The sequence below is a fragment of the Mytilus galloprovincialis genome, chromosome 4 (assembly GCF_965363235.1).
Source record: "Mytilus galloprovincialis chromosome 4, xbMytGall1.hap1.1, whole genome shotgun sequence".
In the NCBI taxonomy this organism is placed as follows: domain Eukaryota; kingdom Metazoa; phylum Mollusca; class Bivalvia; order Mytilida; family Mytilidae; genus Mytilus; species Mytilus galloprovincialis.
This window is the reverse complement of record NC_134841.1, coordinates 5,102,801-5,116,537: the sequence shown is the minus strand read 5'-3', so window position 1 is coordinate 5,116,537 and position 13,737 is coordinate 5,102,801. Positions and strand designations below refer to the sequence as shown.

Genomic DNA, 13,737 nt, shown 5'->3' with positions numbered 1-13,737 from the left:
TAAACTGCAATTTACACTTTTAACAAATCCAGAAAGCTTTATATCTGACATGATTTCGTTCTAATTTGATTAAAATTCTGAGACGAATGTGATTTTAAGTACGTGTTGAAAACATTAAGTTGTAAAGTTATAACTTAAGCAACACTTGATAGAAGCATGTATAATTTATATAGTTTTATCCACTAGATCCTTCAATTGATCCAAAGTTTGTTAACATTTAAATAATGAAATTTAATAGGTTTTTAAATCATTTGTATAACAACACTTTATTATACATTATAAAAGTAGTTCTTTTCATAACACACTTTCTATATGATTGCATAAAACTAGGGAATTTCATATATATAAACGCTTAATGCATTTGTTAACAATTTGTGTGATGCTGATTTGATTAAGACATGTATTCCAACGATTTCAATGTTAATGATAGTCTTCCATGATAAAGATTTGCTTTCAACAACTGTTTGAAATTCAAAGTTATTAGTGTATATAATATGCATGACGAATCATGGTAAGTTTTTTATTAATTTATTTCTTTGTATACTTTTATTTCATTGTGTATTGTACAGGCTGATAATTTATAATGTCCCAATTCATCAGTTGTTTGGCATTTCAGTGCAAATTTTACTGCGGTCATTTGTACTCGATATAACAGGGGAGAAAAAAAGTCAAGTTCAAACAGGGCACCAGTAATATAAAGTATTAGTATCATACGGAGATCGGGTTACTGTCATGACTTACGCATGCGCGTTACTTGTTTTCGTTAAAATAAATAAGTTGGTTATAGTAGCCGGGGTTCGTTTTCTCTCAATCGATTTATGACTTTGAACAGCGGTATACTTTTGCCTTTATTTAGGATTTTCATGAGTAGCAATGTAACAACAGAGCAAAAACCAAAAGACATCTCGAGGTCACCAAACAGTCTTTTACGCGTATGTGTCCTAAGCTCTACATCGCCCCGAGTCTCCAAGAATTTCTTTTATATTTACCAGAGACTATTAAAGATCGTCTATCAATACCAAATTCCCTAGAAGACAAATAAGTAAGATCAAATGTAAACAGCCGCTGACAGGATACGTGACTAAGGCCAGGTACATGAATATATGGCACGTTAAACTTGTTTTTACGACATCGATACCTCCCTATTAATCTCTATCAGTGCCATGAAAAATAAAAAAAAGTTACATATAAGAATGCACCACAAGAATCCGTACAGGGAAAGCACCTGACTATGATGCATAAAAAAGACAACTACAATCAAACAGTTATAAAAAAAAATGGCAGTCACAAGCGGGTGTCTTAACCTAATAATAAGACATCAGAACATCATACGCTGTTCTACTAGTAATTGTAATTCGGTAATACAGTAATGTAATAAAGTAGACACATGATCCATTTGAAACAAATTGAATGTCTAGAACGTTTGCAGAAAGTTTTTGTTCTTTTGATTTTGAAATAATAAATAAAGAAAGTAATGTTAATAAATGAACTAATTCTTTTCAAAACTTGACCCTTTGAAACGATTCATTAAATAACTTTTCATTACTAGCTTTTAATTATTTCATTAAGCTCAGTTTCAGCTATAAAGTATGTTATTTTAGTCAAACATTGGATACCCTCAAACAACTGACAGAACAGTATCGTTGTTCCTTTATACACATTATACAGTTATGGCCCTTTGAAAAGGTGAATATTCAAAATTGTCAACACGCGAAGGTTATAGAGATATCATCCATCAGCTGCTGGCACTAGATTTATGTTCAAAGCATATATTTCCTCGTCTCTAGATGGACTACCAGTGTAACGTGAACGCAGCCATTTTTGTTTAAATACGTATATGACGTCATTTTTATGACGGGTAACTCGTGTACAAATCTAGAAACTCAATAGGTTATTCGCCGGTAAATAATAATATTAATAGTGCACCGCTGGTGGGGGTTATTCTTCCTTCCTAGCAATTAAATGAAAATTAACTGAATTATTCCATGACACGTGATTACGTGTTATCCAATATAATGGTTTGTAATATATGTAAGGCATAATAATATACATTATCCTCCACTAAAACCAGTTCAATATTGCTGAATGAGTGTCTTTCACAAGAGAGGAATCTCAGAAATTCTTAGAGTTTTTTCCTAATGTTTTTCGCCTTTTACATTTTAATGTTGATGAGTCGTTGATGGCAGATGATAATTTATCTTTTGATTTCTTTTAAAACTTGACTGAAATTTGATTTTTTTCAGAGATTGTTGGGTACAGAAGCTTCTATTTTTTTTTTTTTATAAATATTGAAGACTGTATGCTGACCTCTTTTAAATGTCTTCTTTTGTTTGATTGAATCTTATCGGCGTTCGCGGCACATCTCCTTTTATTCGTATGTACTACACAACATCTGACTGAACCTTTGATTACCTACCATATGCTTTCAATGTAAATAAAACTGCAGGTTCTATAGATATATATTTCACACATTTTAATTAAGTCAAGTTTTGTTTATATTTTTACCATGTGTGTTTGGGTTTAATAGTCTTATTAATTGTCTGCTGGTTATTATTTTTTAACTGAATCCAGGGGTAAACTTGTCCGCTCATTCAGATGTTTGAAGCTGGTATGTAAATGTGTGAATCCAAAAGATTGATTAGGATATAGAATCTTATCGGACCACAGATGAATTATCACGTTGTGATTGGTTAAACGCCGTCACGGGGTGACCCCCTATGAGACCGTATGGGGTTCATGACGCGTTAATGGCGACGTCATCCATTAATGTTGTTGTTTATTTTTCAACAAAACGCCGCAGAAAAAGTCCAGCGTCCGATAAATTCGTTATACGGTTAACTACTGACCCCCTACGGATCCATAGAGGGTGAATAAAATGCATAGGAGACTCGGCCTCCGGCCTCACCCCCTATGGATTTTACTAACCCTCTATGGATCCGTATGGGGTCAGTAGCGAACCATAGAACTTATAATAGGCACACGGATTTCCGGTATTAAAACCTGTGCCATGGGGCTTCATTTTGACTGAGGGAATGCTTAGTCAAATGATGTTCAAATCTCATAATTCTCATAATGCCATGCTGGACTTTTTAATTAACAACATATTTGTTGAATTAGGTTTGGTCTTTCAACCGACTATTGGAATCCCAATGGATACCAATTGCGCTCCTCTATTTGCAGATTTGTTTTTGTATTTCTATGAAGCAGAAATTATTCAAGGGTTTGTATACAGAAAGGAGAAAAGAAATTAGCCCAGTTTTTTAATTTCACCTTTCGGTATATTGATGATGTACTGTCTCTTAATAATACTAATAGATTCAGTGATTACTTACATTTAATGTACCCAAGTGAGCTTGAAATTAAAGATACTACCAACACAGATAAATCTGCTTCATATTTAGACTTTTTTCTCCAAATGACTACTGATGGTAGGTTAAATACCAAAATTTATGACAAACGCGATGATTTTAATTTTCCTATAGTCAACTTTCCATTTCTGTGTAGCAACATTCGAACGGCATCAGCATATGGAGTATATGTGTCTCAATTGATACGTTACTCTAGAGATAGCTCAAAGTACGTTGATTTTGTTGAACGAGGAATACTGCTTTCTCAAAAGTTGCTATGAATCAGTCAAATTAGGGTCATCACTCAATAAATTTTACGGTCGCCATCATGCGCTGATTTGCCATTATGACAAAAGTGTGTCAGAAATCATATCTGATATTCTTCCTCAGTCGTAGTAACCTTACCCTTCCGGAGCACCTGATTTCACTCCCGGTTTTTAGTGGAGTTCGTGTTGTTTCTTATTTATTATTTATAACTGTTGATGTAAATGTCTTTTGGTTTTGTGAGTCTTTGTTTACTCCTTGGTTTTGATTGTTATTGTCTTCTTATCAGAACATACAAATCAAGGTAAAAACACTCCGTAGGAAATCAAACGAACTGCAAAAACTGGATGCGCCTACAGGGTACGTGTCTTCTGCTATAAATACCTCACCCGCCGTTGAAATCAACACTTGTTCAAATTATCACAAACTGTAAATTCACACATCAGGCGACTATTCTAGCATCTTGTAAGATCTAAACCGCGAAACAGATCGCTAGTGAGTTGTGACACGAACACATCAGTCAATTATGTGAATTAACCAGTCAGTATGCATCCTGTCGATTCTATGTTGGCATTGCAAACGGTCATGCTTTATCCCCAGACTACTTACGGTGTCCTAACTATAAAGTTGGATGATTGATTATATTTTAGTCTGGGAAACATGGTAAATTTATCATTAGAAAAATTGGGCTTTGAACTAGATTTGGTTAACTGCGAGTGATCTAGATTTGGTTGATTCCGAGTGAACTAGATTTTGTTAACTCCGAGTATTAGAGGTTCTGCACTTTGTCAGGATTGTCAGTTTTTGTGATAAAGTCGTGATCTGATGAACCTAGCCCTTTTCAAGTGACTTTTAGAGGTTTGTTCTATTGTTGTACTCTTGCACCACTGTCATAGTTTGGGAAGGTTGAGCACTCACAAACATATTTTGCCCAGTACAATGGCATGAATCTGTTAACTTTAAGTCCTTTGCTGTGGATAGTTATCAACAACATACAGTGGTATACAATTGAATATTGAATAATTGAATGTATTGAATAACACAACTAAACCTGCATGCTCTGAAGCAAAATTTCTTTATATATGATCCAGGTGTTTTACTCTTGTTAAAATTCGTATGCTAAAATAAAGATATCTTTTGCTAGACGAAAACCATCTGATTCAATGAAAGTCCTAAGACGTTTTTTGGATATATTGTAGATCATGACTTGAACCAATCATTTGAAATTGAACTCAAAGCCATTTACTGCAACTACATGAGAGATTTTTTTTTAATTCGTCAAATATGCAATGGTCCGACATATGAATAAGGTAAACATCAGTGACAGTGTTGTGTTGACTTCTTAACACATTACTTCTTCGGTTTACATTTGTTGTAAAATGAAAAATGTCTGTGTCTGTAACGTCGAGCAAGTGAAATTTTTTTGATTGATAAGAATAAACCTATTACTGAAAATAAACATTTTTTGTCAGGAATAAATTTTATTATTCTCAGTGAGACTTATATATAATACTCTTAATACAAGTTATAAAATATAAGAGACGAGTAAATATAGATTTCAACATTATAGGATTGTACAATCAATAATGTGAAGGGTAAAATGACGTCTGAAGCCCTTATTGTCATGTTAGTATCCCATGGTGTCAATTATACTTTTATTTACCAGAATTTAATTGACGTTCAATCATAAACTACCTCGATATCAAGATATATACAACTTATTCTGATGGCTTACAAGCTTTTTGAACTACGCTAAACTCTAAGGTTACAGACAAATTTATTTGATATACAATTCCTTTAGAGTAAAGAAAGGATTGCGTATACTTAATCAAAACTGTATACTAAATATGATATTGCTTCTTATTACCATTAACATCACAATGTAGTAAAACCAATTCTAAATGGACCTGTCTGTTTGGCTTTGCAAGATGTAAACATACGCAGCCACGTATGGCTGGAGTGGGGATTTAATCTGAGAATATTTGCAAATCCTAAGGTAAGCAATAATTGCAAGGAAAAAATCATCTTCTGTCCTAATTCACTAATGTATTGCTAATTTGTACACGTCATGAGTATGGATGATATATTTGCTAAACGGACTGACGACTAAAAACTTTACGTTTCCATATGTTCTCCTGTTTTGTTGTGTTGGGTGTTTCCGTGGCATTGTGGTGATAGAGTGTCATGCTCTCTGTATAGGTTAAAAAATTACAATAATTGTTGGATGTTCTACGTGACGTATTGAATGCAAAATTTCTATCTTCTAAGAGCAACAGTGCAAATCCATTTATTCATCCGTACCGACTCCCTTTTATAACCTTCCTTACTGATTTTTATAAACAATGGTTCTTCCTAATGCATATGCATGGCTTGTCGAGAACTTATTATCGTTTGATGACATGCTTTGTTGCAAGTTTATAATCAAAAATTGGAAACGAATTCTAAGTAACTTTTGAATGCTAGATTTGATTAAAAGTTGTGTTGAGCTTCGCGTTGTGATTCCCATTAAAATTGAAATCAGTCTATAAGTCAGTATCTATGATAATGACGGTTGTCTTAGTTTCACATTCTAAAGAAGTAACATATTTTCCCGCACTTTCTACATATAAAAGTAACGCCTGAACCAAGTCAGAATGACATTTATTTTAACCGATGTGGCTGCGTACTTATACATCCCACCCAGCCGTACAGACGCTTCGGCGAGGATTTTACTGCCGGTCGGAAGATAACCAAAGTGACCATTTCTGTTCCCTAATAGCCATTGCTATGACTATGGAATAAATGAAGAGTGAAATATGCGCTGCAGATGACATCTATCATATCGTTGCACCTTGTGTCACTACAGTTGGGTATTTATTTAAGTTGGTGTCTATGCAAAAATGGAATATTAACTTTTTCAAATATATGAGAAGTGAAAGATGCCTTTAAAAGGATCTTAAAAAATAAATTCGGCATAAAAGTGACAACGACATGGCAAATAATGAGTCTTGTGTTGACGTGCATCTGGAATACACAATTAGTTATATTTGGAACCTACAGAATAAAAAACAGTTGAAAAAAGTTTATGGTAAATAATATAGTTTGACCATTTTCAAAAACGGATCAAGCTTATTTTAAAATTCTTGGGAATCATACGGAGAAATAGTTATCAAAAGTACCAGGATTATAATTTTATACGCCAGACGCGCGTTTCGTCTACATAAGACTCATCAGTGACGCTCAGATCAAAATAGTTAAAAAGCCAAATCAATACAAAGTTGAAGAGCATTGAGGATCCAAAATTCCAAAAAGTTGTGCCAAATACGGCTAAGGTAATCTACTCCTGGGGTAAGAAAATCCTTAGTTTTTCGAAAAATTTAAGGTTTTGTGAACAGAAAATTTATAAAAATGACCATATAATTGATATTCATGTCAACACCGAAGTGCTGACTACTGGGCTGGTGATACCCTCGGGGACGAAACGTCCACCAGCAGTGGCATCGACCCAGTGGTGTAAATAGTTATCAAAAGTACCAGGATTATAATTTTATACGCCAGACGCGCGTTTCGTCTACATAAGACTCATCAGTGACGCTCAGATCAAAATAGTTAAAAAGCCAAATCAATACAAAGTTGAAGAGCATTGAGGATCCAAAATTCCAAAAAGTTGTGCCAAATACGGCTAAGGTAATCTACTCCTGGGGTAAGAAAATCCTTAGTTTTTCGAAAAATTTAAGGTTTTGTGAACAGAAAATTTATAAAAATGACCATATAATTGATATTCATGTCAACACCGAAGTGCTGACTACTGGGCTGGTGATACCCTCGGGGACGAAACGTCCACCAGCAGTGGCATCGACCCAGTGGTGTAAATAGTTATCAAAAGTACCAGGATTATAATTTTATACGCCAGACGCGCGTTTCGTCTACATAAGACTCATCAGTGACGCTCAGATCAAAATAGTTAAAAAGCCAAATCAATACAAAGTTGAAGAGCATTGAGGATCCAAAATTCCAAAAAGTTGTGCCAAATACGGCTAAGGTAATCTACTCCTGGGGTAAGAAAATCCTTAGTTTTTCGAAAAATTTAAGGTTTTGTGAACAGAAAATTTATAAAAATGACCATATAATTGATATTCATGTCAACACCGAAGTGCTGACTACTGGGCTGGTGATACCCTCGGGGACGAAACGTCCACCAGCAGTGGCATCGACCCAGTGGTGTAAATAGTTATCAAAAGTACCAGGATTATAATTTTATAATTTTATACGCCAGACGCCAGAAAGCCAGGATTCGTCGTCAGGGAAAGTGAAAACAACATATTTTGTTTCGAGCAAATTTGTTGATGAGACTAGCTGTCAGGAACTGCAAGTACTCTCGTGTCTGTACATAGTGTCGTTTCGTTGTTGAGATGTACAAGTACCCGGCCACGTCCACTCTGTGTTGATGTAACATGTATTCATCTTATGAGTTGTGCCTTTTTCAACAGATTTTTTATAGTTTGCTCTTATGTTGTATTGTTTCACCAATGTCCCAGGTAAGTGGAGGGTTATGATGCCGCTAACATGTCTTTCCTCGCCACATTCTATTTGTATGTTCCTGTCCCAAGTCAGGAGTCTGTAATTCGATGATTTTCGTCTGATACTGTGTTACATATTTGTTTTCATTAAAGTTTTTTGTATATTAATTAGGCCGTTAGTTTTCTCGTATGAATTGTTTTACAATTGTCATTTGGGGCATTTTAAGGCTGAGTTTACGATACGGGCTTTGCTCATTGTTGAAAGCCATGCAGTGACCTAAATAGTTGGTAATTTTTTTGTCATTTTGTCTCTAGTAAAGAGTTGTCTCGTTGGCGATCATACCAAATTTTCTTTATTTATATCCAACAAAATAATTCTGCAGTTACTATAGTCGAAGAAAAAAGGTATCGAAAGAAAGATGGTATATATTCCAATGTCACTAATATAACTCAACTTTGCAAAATTACGTATATTTCAATTTTATTAGATGATAAAATGTATTGGTCAAAGTATAAAGATTCACTTGTAAATAGTGATTGAATCATTCATATTTATGTTTGCAACAGTTCCTTGACCTACAAAGACATATTACATCCCAGTGGATCAATTCTGAGACGATAAGTAAGGTAAATATTTGTCGTCAAACCTCATCTCTATGGCAACGACAGTAAAAAGTGAATTTAATTAAGCTTAATAGTTATTCCTTCATATAAAATTCGAATTTAATTGTAATTTTTGGATTATTGTCTGCAATACTTTCTCAGGTGAAGATTGTTTGCGAGACAATTTTAATGAACAACTATATATATCCCTCTTTGACATTTTGTTGTATTACAGGTTGATATTGCGAATGATCAAGTAAAATACTAAAACAGAGTTGCATACAACATGTACAATTTGTACCTTTTATGCTCTAGAATGGGCACACATAGGGTTTTACTAGTAATATTTAGGCGCTTCTTTTAGGGGTTTCTGAACCGTGATATGTATGTGGAAAAGAAAAATCAACAGGCAAGGGAAACTAATCTATGGATAGACGTTAAGCATGAAAGTTTGAAGGCTGCATGCTTACCGTCTAGTAACAGCTGGATTATAGTCGGGGAAACTTTATTTTTAAATATAAAAGAAAATGTTTGTGCAGACATGTGCCTTGCAACAGGTCTAGGCCATCTAAGAACTCCTTAACATTGTTGTTGTATTATTATGCTACAGATGACCGTGGCAAACTAAGTGCCTACATCGTGTTTGACGTTTCCATTTCAATCGGACGTGGCTGCGTACTTAAAAATCCCGCAGTCAAACGTCTAAAACCGTGCTATCAAAAGACCTTTAGTTGTTTAGTGACGATCATTGTAAAACGATGATGATAGTTTAAAAACGTCTATAGAAAGCCGAACATAGTACAAGAAATTTCAACAATTTTACTTGATAATACTTTGAAGTACATTGTGTATTTGCTTATTTTATGATATCGTAGCCATTATGTTTGGACACTTAATTTCTATTTGTTTGACCTCAACTTACGATGATTTGTTTAGTTTTTATAGTTTGATAAATTTAACCTTTAAGATAAGGTGTGGTTTGAATGTTAGTTGCTTGTTGGCGTCTAATCTAATGGTGTGTAGCAAGTTTGTTGGCGTCTAATCTAATGGTGTGTAGCAAGTTTGTTGGCGTCTAATCTTATGGTGTGTAGCAAGTTTGTTGGTTTCGTTGCTTGTTGGCGTCTAATCTAATGGTGTGTAGCAAGTTTGTTGGTTTCGATGCTTGTTGGCGTCTAATCTAATGGTGTGTAGCAAGTTTGTTGGTTTCGTTGCTTGTTGGCGTCTAATCTAATGGTGTGTAGCAAGTTTGTTGGTTTCGTTGCTTGTTGGCGTCTAATCTTATGGTGTGTAGCAAGTTTGTTGGTTTCGTTGCTTGTTGGCGTCTAATCTAATGGTGTGTAGCAAGTTTGTTGGCGTCTAATCTTATGGTGTGTAGCAAGTTTGTTGGTTTCGTTGCTTGTTGGCGTCTAATCTAATGGTGTGTAGCAAGTTTGTTGGTTTCGATGCTTGTTGGCGTCTAATCTAATGGTGTGTAGCAAGTTTGTTGGTTTCGTTGCTTGTTGGCGTCTAATCTAATGGTGTGTAGCAAGTTTGTTGGTTTCGTTGCTTGTTGGCGTCTAATCTTATGGTGTGTAGCAAGTTTGTTGGTTTCGTTGCTTGTTGGCGTCTAATCTAATGGTGTGTAGCAAGTTTGTTGGTTTCGTTGCTTGTTGGCGTCTAATCTAATGGTGTGTAGCAAGTTTGTTGGTTTCGTTGCTTGTTGGCGTCTAATCTATTGGTGTGTAGCAAATTTGTTGGTTTCGTTGCTTGTTCGCGTCTAATCTAATGGTGTGTAGTAAGTTTGTTGGTTTCGTTGCATGTTGGCGTCTAATCTAATGGTGTGTAGTAAGTTTGTTGGTTTCGTTGCTTGTTGGCGTCTAATCTAATGGTGTGTAGTAAGTTTGTTGGTTTCGTTGCTTGTTGGCGTCTAATCTAATGGTGTGTAGTAAGTTTGTTGGTTTCGTTGCTTGTTGGCGTCTAATCAAATGGTGTGTAGTAAGTTTGTTGGTTTCGTTGCTTGTTGGCGTCTAATCTAATGGTGTGTAGTAAGTTTGTTTGTTTCGTTGCTTGTTGGCGTCTAATCTAATGGTGTGTAGTAAGTTTGTTGGTTTCGTTGCTTGTTGGCGTCTAATCTAATGGTGTGTAGTAAGTTTGTTGGTTTCGTTGCTTGTTGGCGTCTAATCTAATGGTGTGTAGCAAGTTTGTTGGTTTCGTTGCTTGTTGGCGTCTAATCTAATGGTGTGTAGCAAGTTTGACGGTTTCGTTGCTTGTTGGCGTCTAATCTATTGGTGTGTAGCAAGTTTGTTGGTTTCGTTGCTTGTTGGCGTCTAATCTAATGGTGTGTAGCCAGTTTGTTGGTTTCGTTGCTTATGGCGTCTACTCTAAATGGTGTGTAGCCAGTTTGTTGGTTTCGTTGCTTGTTGGCGTCTACTCTAATGGTATGTAGCAAGTTTGTTGGTTTCGTTGTTTGTTGGCGTCTAATCTAATGGTGTTTAGCAAGTTTGTTGGTTTCGTTGCTTGTTGGCGTCTAATCTAATGGTGTGTAGCAAGTTTGTTGGTTTCGTTGCTTGTTGGCGTCTAATCTACTGGTGTGTAGCAGGTTTGTTGGTTTCGTTGCTTGTTGGCGTCTTATCTAATGGTGTGTAGCAAGTTTGTTGGTTTCGTTGCTTGTTGGCGTCTAATCTACTGATGTGTAGCAAGTTTGTTGGTTTCGATGCTTGTTGGCGTCTAATCTAATGGTGTGTAGCAAGTTTGTTGGTTTCGTTGCTTGTTGGCGTCTAATCTAATGGTGTGTAGCAAGTTTGTTGGTTTCGTTGCTTGTTGGCGTCTAATCTTATGGTGTGTAGCAAGTTTGTTGGTTTCGTTGCTTGTTGGCGTCTAATCTAATGGTGTGTAGCAAGTTTGTTGGTTTCGTTGCTTGTTGGCGTCTAATCTAATGGTGTGTAGCCAGTTTGTTGGTTTCGTTGCTTGTTGGCGTCTACTCTAATGGTGTGTAGCAAGTTTGTTGGTTTCGATGCTTGTTGGCGTCTAATCTAATGGTGTGTAGCAAGTTTGTTGGTTTCGTTGCTTGTTGGCGTCTAATCTAATGGTGTGTAGCAAGTTTGTTGGTTTCGTTGCTTGTTGGCGTCTAATCTTATGGTGTGTAGCAAGTTTGTTGGTTTCGTTGCTTGTTGGCGTCTAATCTAATGGTGTGTAGCAAGTTTGTTGGCGTCTAATCTTATGGTGTGTAGCAAGTTTGTTGGTTTCGTTGCTTGTTGGCGTCTAATCTAATGGTGTGTAGCAAGTTTGTTGGTTTCGATGCTTGTTGGCGTCTAATCTAATGGTGTGTAGCAAGTTTGTTGGTTTCGTTGCTTGTTGGCGTCTAATCTAATGGTGTGTAGCAAGTTTGTTGGTTTCGTTGCTTGTTGGCGTCTAATCTTATGGTGTGTAGCAAGTTTGTTGGTTTCGTTGCTTGTTGGCGTCTAATCTAATGGTGTGTAGCAAGTTTGTTGGTTTCGTTGCTTGTTGGCGTCTAATCTAATGGTGTGTAGCAAGTTTGTTGGTTTCGTTGCTTGTTGGCGTCTAATCTATTGGTGTGTAGCAAATTTGTTGGTTTCGTTGCTTGTTCGCGTCTAATCTAATGGTGTGTAGTAAGTTTGTTGGTTTCGTTGCATGTTGGCGTCTAATCTAATGGTGTGTAGTAAGTTTGTTGGTTTCGTTGCTTGTTGGCGTCTAATCTAATGGTGTGTAGTAAGTTTGTTGGTTTCGTTGCTTGTTGGCGTCTAATCTAATGGTGTGTAGTAAGTTTGTTGGTTTCGTTGCTTGTTGGCGTCTAATCAAATGGTGTGTAGTAAGTTTGTTGGTTTCGTTGCTTGTTGGCGTCTAATCTAATGGTGTGTAGTAAGTTTGTTTGTTTCGTTGCTTGTTGGCGTCTAATCTAATGGTGTGTAGTAAGTTTGTTGGTTTCGTTGCTTGTTGGCGTCTAATCTAATGGTGTGTAGTAAGTTTGTTGGTTTCGTTGCTTGTTGGCGTCTAATCTAATGGTGTGTAGCAAGTTTGTTGGTTTCGTTGCTTGTTGGCGTCTAATCTAATGGTGTGTAGCAAGTTTGACGGTTTCGTTGCTTGTTGGCGTCTAATCTATTGGTGTGTAGCAAGTTTGTTGGTTTCGTTGCTTGTTGGCGTCTAATCTAATGGTGTGTAGCCAGTTTGTTGGTTTCGTTGCTTATGGCGTCTACTCTAAATGGTGTGTAGCCAGTTTGTTGGTTTCGTTGCTTGTTGGCGTCTACTCTAATGGTATGTAGCAAGTTTGTTGGTTTCGTTGTTTGTTGGCGTCTAATCTAATGGTGTTTAGCAAGTTTGTTGGTTTCGTTGCTTGTTGGCGTCTAATCTAATGGTGTGTAGCAAGTTTGTTGGTTTCGTTGCTTGTTGGCGTCTAATCTACTGGTGTGTAGCAGGTTTGTTGGTTTCGTTGCTTGTTGGCGTCTTATCTAATGGTGTGTAGCAAGTTTGTTGGTTTCGTTGCTTGTTGGCGTCTAATCTACTGATGTGTAGCAAGTTTGTTGGTTTCGATGCTTGTTGGCGTCTAATCTAATGGTGTGTAGCAAGTTTGTTGGTTTCGTTGCTTGTTGGCGTCTAATCTAATGGTGTGTAGCAAGTTTGTTGGTTTCGTTGCTTGTTGGCGTCTAATCTTATGGTGTGTAGCAAGTTTGTTGGTTTCGTTGCTTGTTGGCGTCTAATCTAATGGTGTGTAGCAAGTTTGTTGGTTTCGTTGCTTGTTGGCGTCTAATCTAATGGTGTGTAGCCAGTTTGTTGGTTTCGTTGCTTGTTGGCGTCTACTCTAATGGTGTGTAGCAAGTTTGTTGGTTTCGATGCTTGTTGGCGTCTAATCTAATGGTGTGTAGCAAGTTTGTTGGTTTCGTTGCTTGTTGGCGTCTAATCTAATGGTGTGTAGCAAGTTTGTTGGTTTCGTTGCTTGTTGGCGTCTAATCTTATGGTGTGTAGCAAGTTTGTTGGTTTCGTTGCTTGTTGGCGTCTAATCTAATGGTGTGTAGCAAGTTTGTTGGCGT

The 13,737-nt window shown here is 36.5% G+C and overlaps 1 pseudogene; it reads left to right on the top strand.

Moving 5' to 3' along the window:
* The first annotated feature begins 341 nt into the window (after positions 1–341).
* LOC143071181 (cAMP-dependent protein kinase type II regulatory subunit pseudogene) overlaps positions 342–13,737 on the top strand; it is a 46,305-nt pseudogene continuing 32,909 nt past the window's right edge.